This window comes from Ctenocephalides felis, unplaced genomic scaffold (genome assembly GCF_003426905.1).
Source record: "Ctenocephalides felis isolate EL2017-DRISC unplaced genomic scaffold, ASM342690v1 CF-g0.4_SCAFFOLD_00328, whole genome shotgun sequence".
Taxonomy (NCBI): Eukaryota; Metazoa; Arthropoda; class Insecta; order Siphonaptera; family Pulicidae; genus Ctenocephalides; species Ctenocephalides felis.
The window spans coordinates 1-7,500 of record NW_020536482.1 but is presented as its reverse complement, the minus strand read 5'-3'; the positions used below and the strand labels follow the sequence as shown (position 1 = coordinate 7,500).

Below are 7,500 nucleotides of genomic sequence, written 5' to 3'. Positions count from 1 at the left end.
GCAGTGGCCTGTTTAACTGAATTTCAAATCGACGTAAAATCCCATTTTTACGCCTGTATTTGCTGGTTCACCATCGCAACATATGCCTATCAAAGAATCGAGAGCTATTCCTTTATCGGCGAAAAACTCGTTCAATTTGATTACTTTACTTTCCGAATCTTCATTTTCCAATTTTGTGTAACCCAACAATTGGCCATTCGGTTCCTTTAAAATAACTAAATGCGCTTCTTTAATCATTCGTGGGTGAAACTTCTTATCGATTTTTTCCATGGTAATAGAATCATTTTTTCGGCCGTCGAATGAAAATGCTATTAATTCAGAAGAATCATATCGTTTGTGTAGAGCTTGCCTATTTTTCTGCCTCTCACGAACGCTTTTATTTTTATCCATAATGACAGGATTGCCCCAATCATCCGTTATGCCCAGGTCACGCAGGATTGCCGTCACCACGCCAGAACCAACTCTATCAGAAATTGCAAATCTGTCGCACATTAAGGCATAGCTTGGAGCCTTATATCTTCGACTATATGGACCACGTTTTATATGAGAGGTATTTTGTGAACTTTCCGAACTGCTTTTAGAATCAAAATCAACATCTGGAGTATATGTCTCACCTGGAGTAATATTGCTAGTTATTGTAGATTCTGATACTTCATCTTCAATTTTATAATATATTCTGGTATCGTAGATTTCCTCTCATTATGTTGATCCATCATAAACGCTTGTAAATGTTCTGGGATCAGTCCACAGGAACACAGTAATCTTCGCAAATCACATTTGCATTTTCCAATATAAAATAATTCTTTCGTGGATTCTACAAACTCCTGAAATGATGCTTGGGTAGACTTGCTTTTATTTGTACTTTTATATTTATCAATCAATCGGTTCAATTTTCTAGCGATACTTCGTTTCTCCATAATTGGAATATCAATTTTTCCCACGTTGAATCAATTTCGTTACCACATTTGGAGTAAATGTTTTATATGAAAACATTTTATTTTGTTTTTTTGATATTTCGGCCAAATAAAAATAATACCTGATAATTTCCATACTTGTCGGAAGATTTACTCTAGTAAATTCTTTTGCTTCCCCAAATGTAATTTGATCATGCGAGCGCATATGATTCAAATTACTGGCACTTGCGCCGGAATTTAAATAAGAATTCGCCATTGATACTTCACGTCTAACTGGAGAACTGAATGAAGATTTATGCCGATTTTTCACATTAATATATCCTTTTCGAAACTTCGAGAATTATTATAAAAAAATACTAGCGCACTCTGATGGAAATAAATAACAACAAACTAAACCCGATTTAAAACCCCCGTACAAACTATCAATCAAAATATAACTCACAATTTGAATTATTCACATGCCTAAATTAATATATTAACTTATTAAAACAGTATTTTATTGAAAATTTCGCTGGCTAAAGAGTTATTTGCGATATATGGTTTTGAAGTCAAAATTCATTTAAATAACACATATATTTCATATGAAAAGGTGCCCATATCGCTTAATTTTACTTCTATAATGATTCGGCCCACCCTAGTCATTGGTTTCTTAGAAAACTGTGGTTAAATATACGGGTTTTACTAAGAAATATCAATAGAGTGGGCCAATTTTTTGCATATTGAGGCACCTCGCTAATTTAACTTTTACATCATTTGAAACAATATTGTAAAAAAAAGCATAACCCGCAAATGAATTTAAAGTCAGCGAAAAATTTCAAACATTTTTTAATTTAAAGTAAAAATTGAAAAATCTCATGAAAAATATTATGACATATATCGAGTTATACATCATTTTATTCGTAATTTTATTCTGCATCTTTCGTACGAACAAAGTTTTTTGTATCTTTTACGGTTTAGACAGTATAAGGCAATCTGTGTAGTTGTTAACTTGTCAAAATGCAAAGTGCGGCTAGGTTGGAGCAATACTCCTCACGATTCGATATTTCTCTAAAGAAAACATATAAACTATTATACATCATTAGAAAGGTCTTCAAAATTCTTAGTTCTTTTTCATATATCACAACTTCGAATTTTGCACGGTGGGCCTACAGGCGAGTTGCCGTTATGAAAATCGGAAAATCTAGAGAAAATTATATGAACACACCTAACCATTTATATACCATTTTATTCGTAATTTTATTCTGCATCTTTCGTACGAACAAAGTTTTTTTGTATCTTTTACGGTTTAGACAGTATAAGGCAATCTGTGTAGTTGTTAACTTGTCAAAATGCAAAGTGCGGCTAGGTTGGAGCAATACTCCTCACGATTCGATATTTCTCTAAAGAAAACATATAAACTATTATACATCATTAGAAAGGTCTCAAAATTCTTAGTTCTTTTTCCATACATCACAACTTCGAATTTTGCACGGTGTAGCCTACAGGCGAGTTGCCGTCGTGAAAATTTGGAAAAATCGGAAAATCTAGAGAAAATTATATGAACACACCTAACCATTTATATACCATTTTATTCGTAATTTTATTCTGCATCTTTCGTACGAACAAAGTTTTTTGTATCTTTTACGGTTTAGACAGTATAGAGCAATCTGTGTGATTTACTACATTTCGCGGCTGCTGGCACAGACATTTGCACTTTGAAATGCAAAGTGCGGATAGGTTAGAGCAACACTCCTCACGATTCGATATTTCTCTAAAGAAAACATATAAACTATTATACATCATTAGAAAGGTCTTAAAATTCTTAGTTCTTTTTCCATATATCACAACTTCGAATTTTGCACGGTGTGGCCTACAGGCGAGTTGCCGTTATGAAAATCGGAAAATCTAGAGAAAATTATATGAACACACCTAACCATTTATATACCATTTTATTCGTAATTTTATTCTGCATCTTTCGTACGAACAAAGTTTTTTTTTTGTATTTACGGTTAGACAGTATAAGGCAATCTGTGTAGTTGTAACTTGTCAAAATGCAAAGTGCGGCTAGGTTGGAGCACACTCCTCACGATTCGATATTTCTCTAAAGAAAAATATAAACTATTATACATCATTAGAAAGGTCTCAAAATTCTTAGTTCTTTTTCCATACATCACAACTTCGAATTTGCACGGTGTAGCCTACAGGCGAGTTGCCGTCGTGAAATTTGGAAAATCGGAAAATCTAGAGAAAATTATATGAACACACCTAACCATTTATATACCATTTTATTCGTAATTTTATTCTGCATCTTTCGTACGAACAAAGTTTTTTGTATCTTTTACGGTTTAAGAGAAAATCGAGGATAACTGGTTTGAACATTTATTGTAAAATTAGAAAATTTAAACAAATAATTATAAAAAAATAATATAACTATATATAAATTCGTTTTATTATTTATCTGAGATCTATAAAATCAATAAATACATAATTTATACAAAAGTTTAAAAAAACCCCAAAAAACACCTAAAAACTCAATAATTAACTATAATTCATATTGTCCATATATATAAACTGTTTGAACATCTAACAAAATTTTCGACAAAAATTTTTCTATCATAAGGGTTCACAGTTCGAAATTTCCCAGACTTTTGTCTTGACGATTCACACCGTAAGCGCGAGCAGGCCCTCGCCGCAGGTCAAATGCACATCGCTTGGGACTCAGTCAAATACCTACGCTGTGGCCGCGCGCCTTATATAGGGGAATAGGTCGTGTCGAGTGCGATGCGAGCAAGCTCAGGCTAAAGTACGCTATGTTGTTCGGGCGGGTACGGATATCATTCCCGGTGTAGTTTTTACATCATATTCGATACTTTTAGTCTGTCAATGATATATTAGCGTAACTTTTAATAATGTTGTGAGCCACATCTAGAATTTATACCCCGTATATATTCGGATGCTGGTTTGCGGCTATAGATAACTGGTGGTAGGATCATTCGTTTTTAAACGTTCGATCAGAGAGAGTTGAAATTATTTGGGTCTGCGGACCGCAAATATGAAATCTATATATTTTAATAATATAGAATTTTACAAATTGACTACGGTCAAATATATGTGAATGTAGCAGAACTAGCAAAGCTTCTCGCAGCGATGGTCTTTCGTTTTATGAACGTTTGATCGGAGCGAGTTGAAATTATTTGGGTCTGCGGACCGCAAATATAAAATCTATATATTTTAATAATATAGGATTTTACAAATGGACTAAAGTCAAATAGATGGGTGGTGAAGCAGAACTGACAAAGCTTCTCGCACCGAGGTCATTCATTTATGAACGTTCGATCGGTGCGAGTTAAAATTATTGGGTCTGCTGACCACAAATATGAAATCTTGTGATTACTCGACAAATTATTGCTGTAATCAAGTGCGCTCCTATAGTATAATATACTGTGGGCAAAAGCCTCTGGCAATGATCATTCGTTTCATTAACGTTTGACCGGAGCTAGTCGCAAAATATTGCGCAGTGTGCAAAAGCAGCGTGACGCAGTTTACAACCGCTTAGCGCTCTTATGCATTGTGTGAGAGCACTGCCATGTATATCTGCTCGGTATCGCCAGATGCCTGAGCGAATGACGAAGTTCGTTGTGAAAACGGCGTTCTTTTTGAATATTATACTTTAAACGCATAGCTCAATCAATTCTTTGGGCGCTAGATGAAAGTCTAGTGTTTTAAAGTCGATTGTAGTAAACGCTTGCGTTAGTATTCTATATACTCTGCACATTTTATTCAAATTGTGCGAATTTGAACATTCGCTTCATTGCGTTGTTTTAAGAAAATGAAAAATCAGCGAAAGCAGATTTTTCAATCTCACACACAGTGAAATATTCATATTTCAATTTTAAAGCGAGGACGTTTGTTTTTGGACCACAACGTGCTCTAAAATTGCTAAAGTGGTTGCGCGTCCTAGAGAATTTATTTTCTTGCGACCCGCCATATAGCCTGTCCAGACCATCGCGGTGATGGTTCGCACGGTAACCCGAGGCGACCCGTCGCTGCAGGTCAAACTGTCGTAGACCGTGTCTAGAATAATATACGCCGTATATGTTCGGATGTCGGTTTACGGCCGGGTTCTGGACCTTATTTATAAGTGTTCAACCATACTGTACAGCATATCCGCGGGCATGTGTCGTTGACGCAAAGACTCTTATGCGGAAAATAAAATATACAAATGCAATCAACTCAATACTCTCCGAGCGAGAATAAAAGTTAGTTATAACGATGAATTCTTATAATGAATTCGCCCCGACGTTTTCAATCTAACGAAGGGTAAAGAGACTGTTTGAAATTAACTGGGTCTGCGGACCGCAAATTTCATGTACGGACCGCCGTTTCGACGGTTGTTAAAGGTCTAGCCTCTGTGTAAGCGCAGAATATATAAAATATCAAGTCGCGATGTAAACTGTTCGTTATGTTCAGGGAATATCGTACGACTCAGATATATATATGTAAGAAAATTCGTTGTTTAGAAATATTCATCGAACTTTTCTATACAAAGTGTGGTCTCTCGGGTGACGCCGAGGGACATTTACGCACTATGCTATTATATATATAGCACCCTGGTTGATCCTGCCAGTAGTATATGCTTGTCTCAAAGATTAAGCCATGCATGTCTCAGTGCAAGCCACATTAAGGTGAAACCGCGAATGGCTCATTACATCAGTTATGGTTCCTTAGATCGTACCCACATTACTTGGATAACTGTGGTAATTCTAGAGCTAATACATGCAAATAGAGTTCCGACCAGAGATGGAAGGAATGCTTTTATTAGATCAAAACCAATCGGTGGCGGGCTTGCCTTGCTCACCGTTTGACTTGGTGACTCTGAATAACTTTGTGCCGATCGCACGGTCTAGTACCGGCGACGCATCTTTCAAATGTCTGCCTTATCAACTGTCGATGGTAGTTTCTGCGACTACCATGGTTGTTACGGGTAACGGGGAATCAGGGTTCGATTCCGGAGAGGGAGCCTGAGAAACGGCTACCACATCAAGGAAGGCAGCAGGCGCGCAAATTACCCACTCCGGCACGGGGGAGGTAGTGACGAAAAATAACGATACGGGACTCATCCGAGGCCCGTAATCGGAATGAGTACACTTTAAATCCTTTAACGAGGATCTATTAGAGGGCCAGTCTGGTGCCAGCAGCCGCGGTAATTCCAGCTCTAATAGCGTATATTAAAGTTGTTGCGGTTAAAAAGCTCGTAGTTGAATCTGTGTCCCACACTGTCGGTTCACCGCTCGCGGTGTTCAACTGGCATGTCTGTGGGACGTCCTACCGGTGGGCTTAGCCCGTAAAAGGCGGCCCAACTCAAAATCCTACCAGGTGCTCTTCACCGAGTGTCGAGGTGGGCCGGTACGTTTACTTTGAACAAATTAGAGTGCTTAAAGCAGGCTCATTCGCCTGAATATTGTGTGCATGGAATAATGGAATAGGACCTCGGTTCTATTTTGTTGGTTTTCGGAATTCCGAGGTAATGATTAATAGGGACAACTGGGGGCATTCGTATTGCGACGTTAGAGGTGAAATTCTTGGATCGTCGCAAGACGGACAGAAGCGAAAGCATTTGCCAAATGTGTTTTCATCAATCAAGAACGAAAGTTAGAGGTTCGAAGGCGATCAGATACCGCCCTAGTTCTAACCATAAACGATGCCAGCTAGCGATCCGCCGAAGTTCCTCCGATGACTCGGCGGGCAGCTTCCGGGAAACCAAAGCTTTTGGGTTCCGGGGGAGTATGGTTGCAAAGCTGAAACTTAAAGGAATTGACGGAAGGGCACTACAAGGAGTGGAGCCTGCGGCTTAATTTGACTCAACACGGAAACCTCACCAGGTCCAGACACCGGAAGGATTGACAGATTGAGAGCTCTTTCTTGATTCGGTGGGTGGTGGTGCATGGCCGTTCTTAGTTGGTGGAGTGATTTGTCTGGTTAATTCTGATAACGAACGAGACTCTAGCCTGCTAATAGACGTACTTTCTGGTATCGCAAAGACCCTCCGCTTCGGCTTCGGTCGTTGTTGGTTGTGGTTCTCACTACCGGCGTACAAATATATCTTCTTAGAGGGACAGCGGCATTTAGTCGCACGAAATTGAGCAATAACAGGTCTGTGATGCCCTTAGATGTTCTGGGCCGCACGCGCGCTACATGAAGAGATCAGCAGGTTTTCCTTGGCCGAAAGGTCCGGGTAATCCGTTGAAGCCTCTTCGTGCTAGGGATTGGGCTTGCAATTCTTCCCCATGAACGAGGAATTCCTAGTAAGCGCGAGTCATAAGCTTGCGTTGATTATGTCCCTGCCCTTTGTACACACCGCCCGTCGCTACTACCGATTGAATTATTTAGAGGTCTTCGGACCGGTGCGCGGCAGCGTTTCGACATTGCCGATGTTGCTGGGAAGATAACCGAACTTGTTATTTAGAGGAAGTAAAAGTCGTAACAAGGTTTCCGTAGGTGAACCTGCGGAAGGATCATTAACGTGCATTTACTATAAGTGAATGAAGCGTGTGCTAATGTCGCAATATAATGTTGCAGAAAATGTTGTGCGCTCCCATGGTATAAA

General features: G+C 38.8%; 1 non-coding gene across 1 annotated transcript; it reads left to right on the top strand.

The window, feature by feature from the left end:
* Positions 1–5,500: 5,500 nt before the first annotated feature.
* Positions 5,501–7,414, top strand: LOC113363540. The gene has a single exon (XR_003365918.1). It is a non-coding gene; the product is annotated as a small subunit ribosomal RNA (ribosomal RNA).
* The last annotated feature ends 86 nt before the right edge of the window (positions 7,415–7,500 follow it).